Source organism: Lissotriton helveticus, chromosome 6, assembly GCF_964261635.1.
Source record: "Lissotriton helveticus chromosome 6, aLisHel1.1, whole genome shotgun sequence".
NCBI classification, from domain to species: Eukaryota; Metazoa; Chordata; class Amphibia; order Caudata; family Salamandridae; genus Lissotriton; species Lissotriton helveticus.
This window is the reverse complement of record NC_136067.1, coordinates 312764276-312785458: the sequence shown is the minus strand read 5'-3', so window position 1 is coordinate 312785458 and position 21183 is coordinate 312764276. Positions and strand designations below refer to the sequence as shown.

The following is a 21183-nucleotide window of genomic DNA, read 5'->3' as shown; positions in this document are numbered from 1 at the left end:
AATTATGAGGTAGAAATGCAAATTATGCGCAGATTTTCTGTCAATGTTACTTTCACTCATTTGAGATAGAAACAACGTTTTTTGTGAAAATCTAAATACATAAATATGCAGTAAATTCTGCAGCCACAGAATTACCTAACTCTGCTGATCCTCTTCATTTCGAATTGTTTAGTAACAAGTTATTCAAGAAAGGCAAACAGCTCAGAATCAGTGTGGAAGGACTTGCCCAGGCTTTTTGTTTAATTTTACAAATATAGCTCCCTACTTTTGGGTAAAGAGCAACCATCCTGAACAGTTAAGGTTGAATTTGAAGTGTCTGTGGCTGAAGGTGAAGAGAGAGGGTTCTCCTGTGTTCTGAAGCTGAGGGAGAAACAGGGACAGAGAGCTAAAAAAAAGCAGGCGGTCTCACCATGGTGCCCACTACCTTACAAAGTGAATGGTATGCAAATTGTTAATTAGCAAACTTAGGCATAGATTCATCAAGCGAAATTGCGATTGCAATAGCTGCGATTGCAATTTCCGCTTCCGTAATTCATCAACAACAAAAGCATCAAATAGCGAATTCCAAAACAAAAAATCACAAAACCCATGTGGAACCCCCATTGCGATTCCTTAACAGTGATTACCCACATTTTCTGCGAATTCAAATGCAAATTCGCAAATATATTGCGAATTCGCAAATAAATCGCTAATCCAATTCATCATAAATCGCAAATAGCGAAAAACACCAAAATCGCAGAAAAAGAGTCGCAATTGAAGGAGAAGCTAAACCACGTGGTAACCATTAAGTCTAATTGTGAAAAAAAAAATGCAAACAAGAATCAGGTGTAGGACAAAGCAAACACACTTAAGGAGACTCAGTAGGAGCATGAGGAAAGTCACAATGCCAGGTCTCTACATCGTGGCAAGGCGGCTGAGGCTCCAGGCTGCAGCCCAGAACCGACGCATGATTCAGGAGCGCATCTTCCAGCTGCAGATTACACTCCTGGGACAGACTGAAGAGGAGATCTACTCAAAATACAGGCTCAATGGGGCAATGATAACTATGCTCATCAGAGAACTTGACCCCCTGATGCAGCACCCAACACGGAGGACCAATGCCGTGCCCACCCATGTCCAGGTCCTGTGCTGCCTGCACCTCCTGGCCTCCGGAAGCTTCTAGGGGATAGTTGCAAATGCAGGGGGTATATCACAGAGTACCCTGTCACGCTGCCTACGGAGTTTCCTGGACGCCATGTTGAGCCGGATCCATCACTACATAACCTTCCCATCAACCCAACAGGACTTAACGCAAACTAAATTGGACTTCTATCACACCGCACATTTCCCCCATGTAATTGGCTGCATTGACTGCACCCACATTCACATCTGTCCACTCGCTGAGACCGAATACATGTACCGCAACCGCAAGTCATACCACACCCTCAACATCCAGATGGTCTGCAATGCGAAAACCATCATCACAGACATTGTGGTACAATACCCGGGGAGCACGCATGATTCGTTCATCTTCCGGCACAGCAGCATACACACAAACTTGGCCTGGGGTGACTTTTGCGAAGGACATCTCCTAGGTAAGTACACATGCCCACATTCAGTATGTCAAGACCATGTAGCTGCGCATATCAGGCACTGACCCTCTGCTCCTGTCCTTCAGGTGACAGCTCCTACGGCCTCCGTGAATACCTCCTCACCCCATACCTCAACCCTGCTACACCACAGGTACGGCGTTGCAATGCTGCACACATACACACAAGAAATGTCATTGAGCGGACATTTGGGATGTTAAAGAGTCGATTCCGCATCCTCCACATGACTGGCGGGGCCCTCAAATACCAGCCTGAGGTCTGCTGCCACATCGTGGCCGTGTGTGCCATACTCCACAATATTGCCATCAAGCGGAGGATACCTGTGGAGATGTCTGGTAGTGAGTCGGAGGGGACGACCTGCCACCTGCACATGTGCATCATGCACGCGGGGAGAATCCTGCTGAAGGACACAGGCGCCGTAACAACATCACACTGAACTACTTCTAGTGCACCCATACCCCTCACACAACACTGTACTCATGCATGCCACATTAATTAATGACATGAGGAAGTTTTGTGTTCCAAATTAAATCTTATTTTTATGTTCAACAAGCTCTAGATGTGCTTAAATTTTAAACAAATATCACAACTGTTTTGCGTTATACAGGCTCTTGTATCCAGAGCAGGTGTGCATGGTTACATCACCATGGTACTGCCGGTAATGTTTACTCAGTCACTGGCACCTCCTGCCGGACGCACCCTCTCCAGCTCCACGTTGGGAGTGTCCGGCCGTGATGCAGCACTGGGCCTGGAACTGCGGCGCCTTTCTGGCAGCACCTGCACAGACAGGCTGCTCAGGCTCGATGTGCCCTCACTGGCATCATCACCCCCCCTTGTATGGCCATGGGCGCACACCTGCTGATTCTCAACTGCGGCGGTAACCTGATCCAGGGCCCTTGCTACATCTTGGCAGCACTGTACCATCTGTAGCTGCATGGCCAGTGACCTGCGCGACAGTTGTGATGTTGCGTTCCCAATCAGGTGGTTCGACCGGGTATAGGCAGATAGCCGGGTCAGCAGCTGGCGGTGGCGTCGGCGGGTGATGTCCTGCTGCGCCACCATCAGTTGGTTGTTTTCTTTCACTGCAGCCGTTAGCTCCTGCACACTTTCTGTCAGCTGGTTTATAATGTGTGCAGTTTTGTACAGCTGCAGCTGCATGGCTGCCATGTGCTGTGCCTGCTTGCGGTGCACAGCTAGCATCCGGGCTTCGATTCCTAGCCCTAGATTTTGGGCCTGTTGCTCCCTGTCTGGTCGTGTGGCCACAGTGCGCTGTTGCCTCAACCGGCCGCTTGCCTGGGACGGCACAGTGGCTGTTGTCTGCCTCCTGGGTGGTGGTGGGGTCTGATCCACTCCCATGCATGACACCTGGGGTGGTTGAACTCCTCCTGAGGCTGCAGGGGTGGCCCTGTGCATTTGGGAAGGTGCTGGTACTGGTGCAGGTGCAGGTGCATGTGACGGTCCAGGTGCTGGGGCTGTATGGCTCTCTCCCTTCGTCTCATCTGGAGTCTCCACGATATGGAGTTCCTCGCTATGTGAGGTCTCAGGATCTGCAGCACCTGTGATGTGAATGAGTGCATGATTAATGATATGATTCTGGCACCTGGGATGTAGCAACATGCATGCAGGCTTGCATTCCCTGACTGGCTTTAGGGGTATGTTTCACTTGACTATTCTGGCTGTGTGTATCTATTAGGGCACATTGTCACACTACAGGTCCCACAATGCAATTGGGCGTTTCTGATGGGCAGGGACTGCATTACTGGGTTTATCAAATGGCTAGCTATGGGGGCATGGGCATTGTTAGGGGACGGGTTCGCAGTTGCATGGCTCTTGCCTTGTGATTGGTGTGTGGCTCAGGAGGTGTCCAGCTGAGTGACCCCCATGCAGGCTGCAGGGTTGATGGTGTCCTCAACCAAGTCCTCCAGTGGTGTGTTAGCGGGAACTGTGGAGTCTCCTCCTCCCGTGGCCAGTCTCTTCCCCAGCCTCTCTGCAATGTGTTCTTTGGCACGGCCTCTGAGGTTATACCACCTCTTCTTGAGGTCATCGATTGACCGCTGTGTCACTCCTACGGCATTGACCTTCGCCCTGATGCGCAGCCAGATGCGCCTTTTGTCAGCCTCGGGCACCTTCCTGGAAAGCTTTCCAAAAATCTTGTCATGGTCCCTGCTTACTCCCTCGATCAAGTACTCCAGCTCTTGTTCGGAGAACTTGATTTTCCTCTTCCTGCCAGTTTCACTGGATCCTGCTGCATCCTGGGACATTGTGGTTTCAATGTGTGTCCTGTCCTGGGACTGCAGGGTGTGTCTCCTGGAGCTCAGTGCTGTGCCTCCTCCTCTATCCAGCTCTGTGTTCCAAATGAGTCATGGAGCTGCTTACTTCCTGGTTGTGATGTCATCATTGTGCTCAAAATGCGACTTCCCGTTTTTGCGATCTCGCAATCTGCGAGATCGCTATTTGCGATTTCGGTATTTGCGAAATCACAATTTGGGGTTGGGAAACAGACGATTCTGCGATTTAATAGCGATTTTGTGAAATTCGGATACGACGATTGCGGGTGGTTGCAATTCGCACTTGATTAGCGATTTTGATGATGCATCCCATTCTGCGAATTCTAGTTAGCGATTCGGTATTTTTTGCTATTTAGAATTCGCAGAGTGGGTGCTTGATGCATCTGGGGGTTAAAGTCTAATTGGAAGCCAGAATAGGCTTTATTTGATGGAGTCAAATGAAGATTCATGCTGACAAAAATGTATTCTTTTTCGGAGGTAATGTAGAGATCTTACCGGCTGAGTTCTGAAGTGTGTCCTTTTAACTCTAATGTTGCACTAGGTACAGTTTCATTGCATATTACTAAAATAAATATTTTGGAAGCACTTGTTTTTGCTTAAACATTTGGGGCTAGATTTCCTAAGCCCTTGCATTGCACAAGTCGATGCAAGGTAAGATGATGGCTTAAGAGAGATCTACGAAGGCACGAAAAGCAAACCTGCGCAGCTCTGCATGGCTTAGTAAATCCAGAGTAACACAAGGTAGTGCAAATTGCTGCCTTAGGTTACTGTGCGTGGGGAAGGCATTTATTAGAAATGAGGTTCCTGGTTGATGGGGCTGTGAGCCTTGGTCAAGCAGTAGCCACAATCCTAGTCAGGGTAAGGCACCAGCATTCTCCGAACTAACCTGTGCTTATTCCCTGGTAGCTTGGCACAGAGCAGTCAGGCTTAACTTGAAGGCAAAGTGTTTGTGCAACACTTCAAACAGTAAAAACAACATAGAATTATCCCACACTAGTTTAGGACAATACAATAGAGAATAGATAGTCAAGAAAACAAGACCAAAATAACACATTTCCAATAAGTAGAACTTGTGATATTGATTTTTAAAGAATAAACTGTAAAATAGCGATTGGAAGCAATTTGTGCTTACTTGGGATTTATGGTCCTGCTGGACTGTGACAAAATCAGAAGTTCAGGCCAACTGCGGTGGAGCGTGGGTTGGCTAAAGGGACCAGGCTTGGCCCACTGAGCAAACGTACCTTAATCTGGTTGCGTCAACGTGGGGGATCCTGTCGATGGCGAGGATGCAGGGCGCAAACGAGGTGATGCGTAGGCTCGAATCTGTGCAGCAGAAGCAATGCCTCTGCTACGATTAGCACGGGGCTGAGACACAAAGTTCTCTGTGTTGTTGAGGCTGCCATCAACAGGGTTATGAGGACCATTGCCTGGGAAGAAGCGTTGCAAAGTGGTGGTTCTGCAGGCGTTGCGTCAACTCTGATCCACGGAGTGATGACGATGCACCAGTTCTGATCCACACAACAGCAGCAATGAGTCGATGCTGACCCACACAGTGGTAATAACGTGCCTATTCTGATAGCCACATTGACGCATTGGTTCAGCTGGAGGAGCACCTTAGGGCCATTTCCACGAGTCCAGGACTGGGGTGGTACCACTTTGCAGGGAAGCCCCACAGAAGGCACAGTCCGGTTGCAAAAGCAGGGTGGTGGAAAGTCTTGTATGTCCCTGAGATTTCAGATCAGGAAGCCAGCCAATTAGCCTTTGGAGTCACTCTGTGTTCTGTGTTCAAGTGATTCAAGTCCAGTCCTTCTCAGCGACCCAGGCAAGGAGGGCAGCAGGTCAGCACTGCAAGGCCGCAACTCTTCCAGAGCAGCAATCGAGCAGAGTGGGAGTCCTTCAGCAACACACCAGTCCTTCTTTCTGGCAGAGTATGCACAGGTCCAGAGGTGAACGGAATTGGCGGGGTCTGGAGACCAGTTTTTTTACCCAGCGATGCCTTTGAAGTAGTGGAGATTTCAAAGACAGCCCTTTGAAGTGCACAGATGTCCTCCCTTCTTGCACTGGCTCCAGACTCAATACATGGGGAGTATGCAGTCCTTTCTGTGTGGACAATGTGAATTAGTGCCCAGCTCCTCCCTCCCATCCTGCCAGTATGGCCTATCAAGTCACACCTAAGCTCCCATTTTAGGTGACTGTCTATAACAAATGCACAAAGCCTAGGTATCACCAACCCCAGACATGCAATCAGAGACAAGCTGCAGGTGCACAGGTCTGCGAGCAGGAAAATGCCAGCTTTCTAAAGTGGCATTTTGAAAATTGTAATGATAAATTCAACTTTGCTATTAGAGAGGATTTATCATTACACTTTCATAGGCACCAAACATGACAGATCCACCTCTTCTTAATTAGGAATTACAGCATATTACATGTAATAAGGAATCCCCAATGATATCCAATGAGTGGGGTAGGCTTCATAGTAGTGAAAAATGAATTTGGGATATTTCACTACAAGGACATGTAAAATGAAGAAGTGCATGTCTTATCTTTTAATTACATTGCACTCTGCCCTGTAGGTACCTAGGGCCTACTTCAGAGGTGACATATGTAATAAAAGGGGAGTTTCAGGCTTGGTTTTAAATGCAAAGTGGACATGGCAGTGTAACTGCATTCAGGCTGCAATGGCAGGCTTGGGAAAGGTTTTAGAGTGCTACTTAGGTGGGTGGCAAAATAAGTGCTGCTGGTCCACTGGTAGCATTTAATTTACAGGCACTGGGTATATGGTGCACCACTCTACATAGGACTTACAAACAAATTAAATATGTCAGTTAGGTATATGCCAATCAAACCATGTTATGGGGAATGAGCACAAGCACGTTAGCACTGGTTAGCAGTGGTAAAGTGGTAAAGTGCACAGAGTCCTAAGGTCAAAAGAAGCAAAACTCCAGCAAAATTGGAGGCAAATAGGCAAAATGTTTGGGGGAACACTACCCTAAGGCTGACAGGTCTAGCAGTGTTCCATGGGTTGAGGAAGGGCATTCCCATGCATCCATCTATTAATGTTGGCACAATCCCATATATACTATGGTTAATAAGCCTGGGATTGCATCAAAATTATCCGCCTTCCCAACAGAGGAATAATGGCAAGAAATATATTTTATTCTTCATATTATTTCCTCTTTTTACGTGTGCTGCATTCTACAGCACATGTAAAAACACCTTTCCTGCACAAAACAATGTTGTCTGTAACGCTGGCCCCCTTGCACCATGCCACACTGTGCCTTTGTTGGAGATATCTTAGTAGATATGACACATTTGTGCTCTCTTCCTGTCATATAACGCAACATAGCATTGCGTGACATTTTGTTAAATCAGCCCCCGAATCTTTTTGTGGCATCCTATCTTATACTGTGTAATATCATTTTAAAATAATGACTTAAATAATGCTTTCTGTCACTGACTATTACCTTATATCGTTATAAATGCACTGTTCCGTTCTGCACCAACCAAGATTCAGTTCTGTGACACTCTTTTTACACACACATACATCTGTAGTGATTGGATTAACTGAGGTTTCACAATGTAAAAGAGTGAATTTCCCACGGATTAGTTGAACTTGCATTTATTTTCATACAAGGTGTGTATATTCATTTGCATGCAATTACCTGAAACTGAAAGACCAACAAAACAGCTGCAGAATATTGTATTCTTTTTGGCCACTTCTTTGACCCGCCTCCAACACTCACAGCCTCTGTCCCTGTTGCTCTTGGGATCACCGTTCCATACTTTTGCATTAAGCACTTCGACCATTGAGAAAGCCTACAAATTGTGATGTCTGTTAGCACCAACTGTTAGCTGCACTTTGAAGAAAACAGCCTTTTCAAGCTACCTGCAACAAACTAAATGTAATATTAAAAATACATAATGGGCACCATGTATAATATGGGCTGATAATTCTATCTCGTTGTTCTGGTACCATTTACATGGAATTTGCTGTCCTTTTTACAGAACACACCAGATTTTCTTAGTCATATAGTTGATATCAGCTGGGAGGATGACTTCCTGTTTATGACATTGGATGTATCTTCCCTTTACTCCAGTATTTAACACAATGATGGTCTTCAAGCATCTGGACACTGTTTGAGATAACGACTCAGGAAGATATTTCACCAAACAGACATTTTACTTCAGATGAAGGAAATCTGTCTGAACGAGAATATCTTCATATTCTACAACAAATAGTTCAGGCAGAAAAGAGACACTTTTGCTCCCCGCTATGCTGATTTGCATATGGGTTGGTGGGAGGGATAGGTGATCCTTAGCACCCCAATGGAACGGTGGTTGCACCACATTACATTATGGTTGCGATATGTAGATGACTTAATTTTGGTATGGAAAGGCCCTAAGAGAACTGCGGAGGAATTTATAACTAACATTAATAGAAACAAATCTAAATCTCCAGTTCACAGCTAACATCAGCAAAACATCAGTGGTCTTCTTAGATCTGGAAGTAATGATAGTGGACCAGAAAGTGGGTACAAAAATATATAGGAAGTCCACCGCTGGAAACAGCCTATTATATGCAGACAGCTTTCGGCCTATCTGTTTGAAAGATAGCATACTGTAGGTGAGCTCTTACAATCCAAAAATCCAAATCCAAAAACAACAGCAGTAATGAGGTATTATGTGGTATTATGTGCTGCAGCCAGAGAGGAGACACTGCAGGAATTCAGGGAACATGGCTACAAAGAAATGGCCCTGTATAGAGCTACTGAAGGGAAATATATACTATTTAAGACAGACAAAAAGAAAAAAACTGCATCTGAAACTGGCATGACCCCTCACAGGTTTATAACCACTTGCAGCAAGGAACACAAGCTAGTGAGGCACATCTTATCCATACTATTGACCTGCCTTCAAGAGCGATCCAGTGATAGGGGTTAAAATCATGAACAAACCGGCAGGTTTGTTAGTGCATAGGGACATCTGAGGGAAAGAGGCAAGGCTTCTTTAAATGTATGAACTGTAAAGCCTGCAAACATGGAGAAAACCGAAAGCCAATTGATAATCCACTTATGGCACCAAGAAGAACCTTAAAAGTTACTGTAGTTGTCAAGATCACTTTGTAGCCCACATGCTTAAGTTCTTTTCAGAAGAGGTACATAGGCAGCACAAAACTGCTGGTCTATAAAAGAATAGTATAGCATTTAAGAGCTATTGATAATCAAGCCAACACATATCCTGTTGTGAGACACTTCAGGCAGGTACCACAGGGAAACAGCAAACTTCTCACTTACAGTGTCATAGATAGTGTACCCAATACCAAGTGGGGAGGGGAATTGGAAAAGTATTGAGGAAACTGGAAAGCAGGTGCATTCTCGAGTGTGACCCACAGGACTCTATGAGTCTATGAGTCTGAATATAGATGCGGACATGCATGGCCACTTATGATTATGAGATGTTATTGGAATGGAATTTCACAACTTTTCCTTGATCATTCTTTTTGATTTTGGAATTGTAATATGTGGTGTGTTAATTTTAGATTTTAGTTTTACATAGTACTGGAAAGACTATGAATAATGAACGAACTGTGCAGAAGACTGTATGCTCTTAACCGAGGCACCAGTACATGTGGATCAACTGCAGCATGATATTAGGATCTTGGACATTTCATCTTTCACATTTTTTACTAATATTTGTTGTGCTTCTGCGTACAATATACTGATATTGCCAACAATGGCCAAATTGTGTGTATTAACCAAACATATGGGATTTTGGTATGCACTGAGCACTTTATGTTTATTATTGCCATGAATGAATGATTCATTGTATAGAACTCAGGAAGAATTATGATACATCAGTAAATATTTAGTGCCACTGCATTGATTATTATTGTTGATAACCTTGCTCACTGTTTTAAAAATTAATTACAACGTTTATGTTCAGATGTAGATTTAAGTATTTTCTATGTGTTCATTGTTTGTGGCAACAGATGGTGTTTAAAAGCATTCCAAAGATGGTTCTCGCTATTATGAGCAAGGCTACATTCTAGCTGAAATGAGTTGAGCTTTATGATGGTGTGTAGAGAACACTTCCCACTAAACGAGAGAGTGCCAGCACCTTTTTTTGTAAAAGAGTCCATGAGTGAATATATAATTATATATTCACTCAAAAAACCAAAGGTTTAAGATTAGTTGTAACTAGCAAAACTGTATTTATTATTTCTATACAAAACCAACCTAAACTAGACAAACGTTTAGCAATTTATAGTTATAACTTAGTTATAATTTGCACCCAGCCCAATCTTACTATAACTAACGCAGTGTTGTTAAATCTCTAGCCAGACCAAATTAACCATAACTTGTGCCTTCCCCATGCACTGCTTATTCCCTTTCAAATTACATCACTTTTAACATGTTAAATCATAGCATTTATAACACCTATTGCATCTGAAATTACATAATTTACAACAAGAGTATGCATAGTAGAGAGATGAGTTATAGTTAATGTAATCTAGCTAGCCTTGTATGGAAGTAAGCGAGTTATGGTAAGATTTGGGTGAATCAAAAACTAAAAATGTAAACTATTACTATAACATTAGAATTTCTAAGGTTTATTAAGTTTATGTTGGGTTTGTATTGAAATTATAAATTAGGTTTTACTGACTAAAACGAATCTTAAACCTCAGATTTTTCACTTACTGGTGCTGGTCTTGGAAGTACATGCGTCACTCTGTCTTTTATGTTATATATGGGCCGAGCCTGGAACGGGACTAGGTGAAGAATCAAGTCTTCAGTTTCTTGCAGAATTCAGTAACTGAGCATGAGGTTCTGATGTGCAGGGGCAGGTCATTCCAAGATTTAGGAATGAGGTAGGAGAAGGTACGATATTTGGATTTGGCTCTGCATATGCTTCTGTGTATGAATGTAAGAGTCATGCTGAGCAGAGGTATCTAGAAGGTTTGTGTCAGTTTATGTGGTTGTGAGGTAATTGGGTGCCAATGTGATACAAGGCTTTGTTTATGTGCCTGAAGAGTCTGAAGAGTGCTTGCTTGTGGATTGGGAGCCTATGGAGCTCCATGAGGTGCGGGGTGATGTGAGTGTGGGGGGTAGAGGGGGTGAGGAAGAGCTTGGCTAAAACGTTTTGTATGGTCTGAAATCTTCTGCCTGTTAAATGTTGAGTCCAGCACAGAGTGTCACAGTGTCAGAATGTTTTACTGAAATGGTTGTGCAAGATATTTGAGACCTCATACGAAATGTGTCCTAATTTTAGCTTTCTAAAGCACTAACCATGATTTGTGTAACAAAAAAAACCCATTCTTGGTATTTATTTCTAAGGAAAATGCTGTAACATTTATAGCTTTGATTTCATCAAAATGGTTTAGATGTGCCATGCATTTGTCATAAATACAGAATGATAGCACTATAGTTGTTCATGAGTACACTGTATGAAGCTGCAGGAGAACACTTTGAAATAAACTGAAAGACTGCTGCTGATAATGGAAGTACATGGCTGAGGAAGATAGAGTGAATTTATAGAAAATGTGCTCATATTTAACTCTGGTGCATTTCCTATAACCTCTATGAATAAATTATGAGAGAAAACTGTTTTCTCTTAAACATGGTTCATGAAATCCCAGCAGAGGATTGTCATTTTTCACAGGGTAAAATCAATTTAGAACATCAGGAAATACCTAAAATTAGTATGAGACCAGCAACAAATAATTTATATTGTGACTAAAATCTATTATTACCCTTGATATGTGCTTCATTTTGTCACCATGTTGAACAGGCGTTCACTATATGTACTTAATTGGGGACCATGTTGTGTAATAGTTGCTACAACATACTGTCTATGTTGTGGCCAGTCAGTCAAGGAGGGCCCTTTAGAACCCCATTCACAAGCCGCCTGGGATCACAGTGTGCTCACCCACCTCTCTATATATTTTTTGAACATTTTTAGGACACAGGAACCATGTCCCTGAGTATATTGTTGAAGTTGTGGCAAGCCAATCAGAAATGCCTAGTCCCCTTTAGTATCCAATCAAAGCATAGCTAGACACCAATAGTCCAGATATCGCTATCTTTTTAACCCCTTCCTGACCATCCTCAGCCCTTTACACACAATTTCCTCAAGTGGCTGAAATGATTTACACCTAATACCAGAAAGCATACTTTTTGAATAAAGTTATGTTAAGCCTTTTTTCAATATCGCTTCCAAAAATTTCCTAAAAGGACTAACATGACAAGTTAATGTTTTTGGACCCCCCTTTTTATTTGCCCCCTCTTGATGAGTCGGTGAGACACTTTCCAGGAAGGAGCTGTGGTGGATGAACGTTTGTTTTAGAAAAGGCGGTGAAAATATGTCAAATGGTGCCAATGTTATTAGCAAAACAAAAATCCCTCTTGCTATGGAAACTCTGACCTGCCTATAACTCTATTTTACATATGTGTAATATGAACTTACATTTACAGGAAAAAAGTTTAGAGTGGTGGTATGTATGATTCTAAGATATTAACATAGGTAAAAATAAAAATCCAGAAATTTACAGAAAAAAACTGTTAAAATGCAATTATGGTTACAAAACAAAGCCACCGATATGCAAGTTAGTTATAACTTGTGCCCGTCATGCACTGCATATGACCTCACACATATATAATTCATGAAATGTTAAATGATATAATTGATAACATCACTGATGACAACTCTCATTACATCACTGATAATATTTCATATGACGTCATCCTAGATACTGCAGTTCACATTACTTGATAAGCCCTTACATCATTTTTAGAAAGGAAGTTGTTAGTAATATGCCTATGGTCACATACAGCACAGAGTGTAAATAGTAAAGGTCGTGGAGACAAATGTGGTTGTTTAAGCTGAAAGTTATGAAGTGCACCATTTACAAACCAATAAAGCTTAGGTGCAAGTAATACACTGTGTTAAACAAAGAAAAGGCTGAGTGCACCAGTTGTGGGTTGTAGGGACAAGTTTCAAAGTAGATGGTGGCCTAAAGCCAAAGCCTGCAACTGGGAAAACTCTGGCACCACTCACACCAGGGGATCTTTGTGAAGTCTTAGAGGGAAGGATCTGGTTTGCAGTGTCAGTTAGAGGTGGAGCTAAGACCCAGAGACGACAACTGCAGACCGCAACTTGACTTTGCCATTTTGACAGTACCCAAAATGCTGTTAGCTATTCCTAGGATGTGTCTGTCAGGCATGCTGGGGTGATGTGCATCTCTGGTTTGTGCACAGGCACCCACATTCTACATTTCTCCACCTCCACTTTTGAACCCTTGCACATGTTAGAAACTTTGAGAAAAAAGGGTACTGCAGAAGATGAAGTTTTGACCCACTATGTGCTTGAACCCCTACCTGAAGAAGTCATGACGCTTGTGCTTTCTGGGACTCTGTAGACTCTACCCCAAGGGTGACTAGCACTGGCCTGCTCACTCCCTGTGGGCGGACATTAGTGGGTGGACTTGCTAGGGACCCTGAAAATATCATGGACCAGTTCTCACTGTAGGTGTCCTATGGAGGGGTACTCCAGACTCCCTGCAAGTGGCCAGTAGACTCTGGAACCTGGCATGCAGGATGGGTGCAGGTTAGTGTAGTAGTCTGCCTTGAGGGGCAATGGGTGCTGCTGCTAGAAGGCTTGTGGCCGGTAGCTGAGGTGTAGTAGGACATGTACATATGAAAAGCTCAAGGAAATCACTAAGGAGAAAGCGACCTCAAACCATGACAGGTCAGAGGCCCTTGAATTACCTTTCTTCTGATTGGATCAAGCCCACTGGAGCAACACAGCGTTATAGCCATGAGAAAAGCCCAACAAGGTATTTGCCCCATTATTTGTCCCACTCATGCAAAGATTGCCTGGTCAGACCTGGGGCCACCAGACCGAAGAAACACCTAACTGCATCCTGTTATTCCCTTAATCAATTCAATCACCTAGAGAAGGCAAGTGCCCATCTGAGCAGCCCATGCCAAGCTCACCCTTTCATGAGTGTTATCAGGTCTGGGGAGCAGCAGAGCCTATCAGAGTTGGAATTGAGGCACCTAGGCCAAAAGTGTGTTTGAGTGTTCACGCCTCTCCTGCACTATTGTGATGCCAATTATATGCTCACCAAACTCTCCATTTTCAGGTGACCTGACCATGGATCTTTTCAAGTGGGTGATGGTAATTTCTGTAATGTCGACCATTTCAGTATGTGTGGGGTAGGGGTGCCATCTTCGTGAGACAAAAGTGAGCTATAGTTCATAAAATGTTAGCAGCTTTCCTGTGTGTTGTAGTTTAATTTCTAAGCTTGTATTCTCTTGTATGAGCCTGTTATTGCTTAATCAATACCCCACTTTTCCTGTACAATCACACTACTTGATCATCAGACTTTATTCCCTATGCGCCGCTTTGAATGGCGGAGCTATTGATTTTGATATTCGTTTCCGTGGGTTGCATTGTTACCTGTTAACGTCTTTGTAAAACTGAACAGCATTGCCTTGTTCTCCTGCAACGTGAGTGATGGTAGATGATCCGCATCCTAGAATTGGAACGAGAACTTTTGCTTTTTAAGTGCTGTTTTTCTAAAGGTTGATCATTTACTGTCAAGTGTTTTTGCTGATTCTGTGCACAGGACTTTATTTACAGTGTGTTCATCTTTCTTTTGATCTGGGTTTTTTTCAGCAGAAACATTGTTCATTCTAAACATACTCAGATTGCTGTGTTTTCTTATTTTAATTCAACGTTGATGGGATTTTAAGTTTATGTTATATGGTTGATGCTGAACTCAGAAAATTTTCAGTTGCAGGAACAGATATTGTTTTGGTAGCATTATTATATACCCGCCAGAGATGCAGTGACAGTTACATTAGTGACTCCTGTCAATCATTACTTGTGGTCGTAACTTCTCAAAAATGTATACAAGCAAGGTTGATGACTTACAGCTTTGGAGCTGTGTTTACTGTGTGCACGCTTGATCCCTGTTACTCCTTTACCGCTGCTGGTAAATTAATAGAGTAGACTTCATTTAAATATTGTAGTCTACTGGTGTTCTCTTGCATAGTAAAGTACTTGGTGGGAAATTGTATGAACATAAACATTATGCTAATCTGTGATTGATCTGACCTCACATATTACCCCCTTGTTTTTGTCTCTCATTGTTTTGTGTGTGTATATATTTTTTCTTGCTTACTGACTACGTTTTGTCTCTGCTGTAATCCTGCTATTTACAGCGTCCTTTGTAAAGTATTCTGATGATCAGGGTACACGCTATATAAAAATTCAACAAATAACATCATAAAATAAGGATGCACGGTTATTTTCAAACACATGCAAGTATTTTTAGAAGCATAGTGGTGCCAAGTCTTTTTGGAAAAACAAGTAAATAATTCTATGTTCCGCTATACAATATTAAAAGTGTTCTCCAAGAGATAATGCTGGTGGAAAGATATTGTTCCATAGAGAAATGCAAACCATTCAGTGCCTTAATAAAATTCATCTGACAAACGAACAAGATCATAGTTATGAGTCTTTGGGCCACATGCATGAAACCATTTTGCATTCGCAAACTGTGCGAATCGCAAAATTAGACCATTTGTGGATGCAAAATAGCCTTTCAAGATGTATGAAAGGCTTTGTAGTCGCAATTTTAGGGAATTGCAAAAAACTGTGATTACCTAAAAATGTGACAAGTGATTTCCTAGGCACATGTACCAAGCATTTCCTAAATCCAAAGCGGTCATTTCCGAAATGGGTTTACCATCGACTCCAGTTCGATGGTAACCATGTGCAATTTTTGAAAATGCATTTTTCAAAGTGCCATGTAGCACACGCACGCCCCTAGGGAATGTGGGTGCTTTACATGTGCACATTTTCTTTTTGAGGTGCTTCAGGAGGGCCTTAGGTCCCCGGGCATCCTTGGGTTTGCATTATCTATTACGCCAGTAATTAAATCGCATATTGGGTAATGCAAAACGATTCACACCTATGGGCCTTTAGGTCCACAGGAACGAATGGAGTAGTATTACCTAATAACAATGACCTTGGTGCGATTGCGAATCTTTTGGAATCGCTACTAGTTAATCGCTATTTTATTACATACCATTTTGCATTCCTTAAATATTGATTACCTAAAATTCACTATTTAGGGAATGCACAATGGATTTTTCATACATGTGGCCCTTAGTCCCTATATGTAAGGGGTTCTGATATTAGGAAACATAATAATAGAAGAGAAATCTGGAAATTGTACTAACACTCAATTTGTGGACCCAATTAGTGCACATAATTATTCTGTGGCATCAAACCCACTTCTGCAGCATAAAATGTGTTCATCCATTTAAGTTCCTATTGAACAAATAAGTTAATGTTGCCTCCACTGCTGTCACCTAGATTGATCCCTAGATAGTAGCCAAATTTGCCTATTGCACACCACCCATCTGTACAGACTCAAATCGAACCAGTTCGTTCCTCAAACCCATGAAAAGCTGTCTCAACACACATTCCTAGACCTCAGTAACTCACTCAACTGACAAGTGCAACAGCCACAAGCAATTCTCCACTTCTCAATTGTCACCACCTACCCATACACCTAATGAAGTGACTGCCACTGTAGCAGTTTTTTTAAGCAGTTGATCTTTTGAAGTGACCTTCAACCCCATTAAATAAATCCTGTGATACTGGGAAATAACCTCATAGAAGGTTTAATAATTAAGAATGCAGCGGTATAAATTTAAAAGTTGTAATATTTGTATTGTCACTAGTTTTGGTATTTGTTGTGTCTGAGTGATGCCAAGCTTTCCAATATGAAAAAATCTAATAGGCACCTCAGGACAACATAGCAAATGGTACAATAATGAAAATCTCCTCATAGTCTCTGAATATCCCTTAGAACTCAATATTGTCTTGTCCTACAAATAAGGACTAAGATTATAAACATCTCACTGATGACTGGAGTGATGCCAGGCTGTCCAAACTCGGCCAAGTCCCACCAATGTTTAAAAAACTGGAAGCAGACCCAAACGACCTCAGCAGCTTCGGACCTGTTTCCAATCTCTCCTTCCTAGTCAAAACTCTAGAGAGATGTGTCCTCACACAACTTAACCAACACATCGAAAACAACAATCTCCTGGACCTGCACCAGTTGGGCTTCAGACAAGGACGCAGCATGGAAACAGCTATCTTGAACATAGTAGATGACAAACACAAATCCCTGAATACGGACCGAAACTGCCTTCTCATACCCCTTGACCTATCACTGGCTTTCAACATTCTGACCACCAGCTTCTCCTGGATTCCCTCCAAAAAAGGGTAGGTGCGGACATAGTGGTTCTACTCTGGTTCACATCTTTTCCTCAAAACCGCTCTCAACAAATACAAATATGCAATCAGACTTTTGATACAATGGCAATAATCCAGGGTGTCCCTCAAGGTTCTGCCCTTTTGCCCACACTGTTCAATATCTATATGGAACCCCTTAGTATCATCCTCAACCAAGCAAACATCCCCTTCCGTTTATACACAGATGACACCCAGCTCTACATGAAAATCTCCTCACTAGGCAACATACAAAAGTTAAAATGCCACCTTCCAAGCAGTCGCAACCACTTAAAACTGAGCCAACACAAGACAGAAATTCTCTTCCTATCAAAGACTGAACAATCCCCCAGATGCAAGAATGAATAAACTCCATAGACGCTCTCAAATACAATTTAACCCAAGCTGACTCCATCAGATTTTTAGGAATCAAATGGATCCAAAACTGATCATCAAAGATCATATACAGAGTAGTGCGAAATGCGCTTTCTACAACCTGAAACTTCTTAACAAAATCAAATACTACTTACCGCCGAATGATCTAAAATCTGCCACGCAAACTATGGTGCTCTCTATATTGGACTACTGGAATGCCACCCTCACAGGTACAGCTAAATTGCACCTTGCAACCCTCAGACCCGCTCTCAGTTCAGCCGACAGAATGGTCACCGGAATAGAACAATATGACCAAATATCCCAGCCCTGGAAGTGGCTTCCGATTGAAGCTTGCTGCAGCTTCAGAACCGCTTGTCTTACTCACAAAGCACTTCACCCTGGGAAACCAGCTTACCTCACCTCAAAACTAAAAAGGCAGGTCAGACGAGAAACCTAAGAAGCTCAAACACTCAACTCCTCGTTCCGCGTGTAGGTCACAAACAAAAAACACTTGCACGATCTTTCTCCAGGAATGCCCCTAAAATGTGGAACTCCATCCCAGTTAATATCAGAACAAATTTCCTTCATGAGCTTCAAGAGACAGCTTATGGACCTCCTCCTAAGCCGGCATCTCAACTAGCGCATCATCTATCATCCAACTTGACAGACTCTCTACCCCCATCCCTCCCTCTATCCCTTCCTTGTTATTCTTCCTCGCTCATGCTCAACCACTGATTTGATGTGATGCATCTCAGCTGTTCTGTCTGTACTCGTTATCCTTGATGTGAACATGTACTGTTGTAAAGTGCTCTGAAACCATCTGGACTAGCTTGCACTATATAGAACTTTTAAATAAATAAATATCCCACCTAGACTAACTCAACAACCGAAGCAACAGCCACTGATATCAACATATTATTGGTTAACTTCACACACCTACCAAGTAAATCTAAAAGCTTTAGAATATCCTCAGTGGCACTGCCTACAGGTGGAGCCTATACAAATTCCCAGACAAACCAAAAGCAACCCAAGACTACAACAAGCTCAGCCTATTCCAAAATATTTGCCCAATCCACCCACAAGCACACATTAATATGTGCCCTAATTACCTGCAAATGCACCATAAACAACACTGATGCATTCTCTTGACCTTCTGACCCTCATTCTGACCTGGTTGAACATAGTCTTTCAACTTTTAATTGACACACTGTTATCAAATAGATACAACATCGTACACGAAAATAAAACAGTCAAGGCAGTTGGGGCAGTCTCTCTTGTTTGGAAAGACCATCTAAACTACAGCATAGTAATGGCTCATATATTTCTGGTATTTACTACCGCAGCGTGCACGCCTACTCTGCTACTACTGCTGAGTTTTACTCTTTTAAAATCACCTGCACATTAATTGGTCCTCACCCCGTACTTTGCGGGATTTAGGGGAATTAGAGCTCGCTTTCACCGCGTCGCAGAGATTCAGGCCGCCATCTTGGGTGGGGGAAACCAGGTGGGTGCCGATTTGCGGGCGCCATCTTGGTTGTGGGTCTAGAGGTCCCCTCGCAGGACTCCCGCGTTTAGAGGAGCTTTTAAAAGCAGACTCCTCTTACTGGCAGGTAGACTCTACAACCGCAGCGCGCACGCCTTCTTTGCTACTACTGCTGAGTTTTACTCTTTTAAAATCACTTGCACTATCGCGCTTAGGATACAGGCGCTTTTTTTAATCTTTGCTACCTTGGGGAGTGTTTATTTTCATTAGATTCTTACCTGCACATTAATTGGTCCTCACCCCATACGTTGCGGTATTTAGGGCGAATTAGAGCTCGCTTTCACCGCGTCGCGGCGATTCAGGCCGCCATCTTGGGTGGGGGAAACCAGGTGGGTGCCGATTTGCGGGCGCCATCTTGGTTGTGGGTTTAGAGGTCCCCTCCCAGGACTCCCGCGTTTGGAGGAGCTTTTAAAAGCAGACTCCTCTTACTGGCAGGTAGACTCTGCTACCACAACGCGCACGCCTTCTCTGCTACTACTGCTGAGTTTTACTCTTTTAAAATCACTTGCACTATCGCGCTTAGGATACAGGCGCTTTTTTTAATCTTTGCTACCTTGGGGAGTGTTTATTTTCATTAGATTCTTACCTGCACATTAATTGGTCCTCACCCCGTACTTTGCGGGATTTAGGGCGAATTAGAGCTCGCTTTCACCGCGTCGCGGCTATTCAGGCCGCCATCTTGGGTGGGGGAAACCAGGTGGGTGCCAATTTGCGGGCGCCATCTTGGTTGTGGGTTTAGAGGTCCCCTCCCAGGACTCCCGCGTTTGGAGGAGCTTTTAAAAGCAGACTCCTCTTACTGGCAGGTAGACTCTACTACCGCAGCACGCACGCCTACTCTGCTACTACTGCTGAGTTTTACTCTTTTAAAATCACTTGCACTATCGCGCTTAGGATACAGGCGCTTTTTTAAAAATCTTTGCTACCTTGGGGAGTGTTTATTTTCATTAGATTCTTACCTGCACATTAATTGGTCCTCACCCCGTACTTTGCGGGATTTAGGGCGAATTAGAGCTCGCTTTCACCGCGTCACGGCGATTCAGGCCACCATCTTGGTTGGGGGAAACCAGGTGGGTGCCGATTTACGGGCGCCATCTTGGTTGTGGGTCTAGAGGTCCCCTTGCTGGACTCCCGCGTTTGGAGGAGCTTTTAAAAGCAGACTCCTCTTACTGGCAGGTAGACTCTACTACCGCAGCGCGCACGCCTACTCTGCTACTACTGCTGAGTTTTACTCTTTTAAAATCACTTACACTATCGCGCTTAGGATACAGGCCCTTTTTTTAATCTTTGCTACCTTGGGGAGTGTTTATTTTCATTAGATTCTTACCTGAACATTAATTGGTCCTCACCCCGTACTTTGCGGGATTTAGGGCGAATTAGAGCTCGCTTTCACCGCGTCGCGGCGATTCAGGCCGCCATCTTGGGTGGTGGAAACCAGGTGGGTGCCGATTTGCGGGCGCCATCTTGGTTGTGGGTCTAGAGATCCCCTCGCAGGACTCCCGTGCTTATCATCACTTAAAATGCACAGCCATCAAGCGCGCAGCGCCGGCGCGCAGCGGTCGCACCGTTGGCGAGCCGGAGGTGCGCCAGAGGTAAGCCCGTTTGCGCCCTTTCGCGCACAGGTCGCGCCCAGCGCCAGCCAGGCTGCCTCTTTTGCCCTACCCCGCTTAGTTTATTCCAGGGAGGAGCTTATTCAGATGGACCAGCGTTCCAACCTCAGCTGCCGCCCAGACACTACCCCCTGCCGCTCGGGGATGCTGTCTTGTGGCCTGCTGAATGTTAGATCCCTCAGCAAGCACCATGTGGAAATCGTACTCCTCATCGAATCGTACGAGCTAGACGTGCTATTCCTGACAGAGACGTGGACCCGTGCCGATAGCATCGTAGAACTCGTTATGGCTTGTCCCCCGGGTTATAAAATTATGCATAACCCTCGAATTGGGAGCAGAGGGGGAGGTGTGGGTTTCATCTTCAGGGACACATTGGCCCTATCTCAGATGGAGATTAAAGAGGTCCAAGGTTTTGAACTCTTGGGCTTTTCTTTAAAAGGCCAGGGGAGAGTCTTGTACTCTGGGTTGCTATG

General features: G+C 43.7%; 1 protein-coding gene across 1 annotated transcript in view; it reads left to right on the top strand.

Annotated features, from left to right (window-relative positions):
* Nucleotides 1–21183, top strand: part of KCNS3 (potassium voltage-gated channel modifier subfamily S member 3) — a 101577-nt gene that overhangs the window by 47458 nt on the left and 32936 nt on the right. The gene's annotated exons all lie outside the window — the stretch shown is intronic.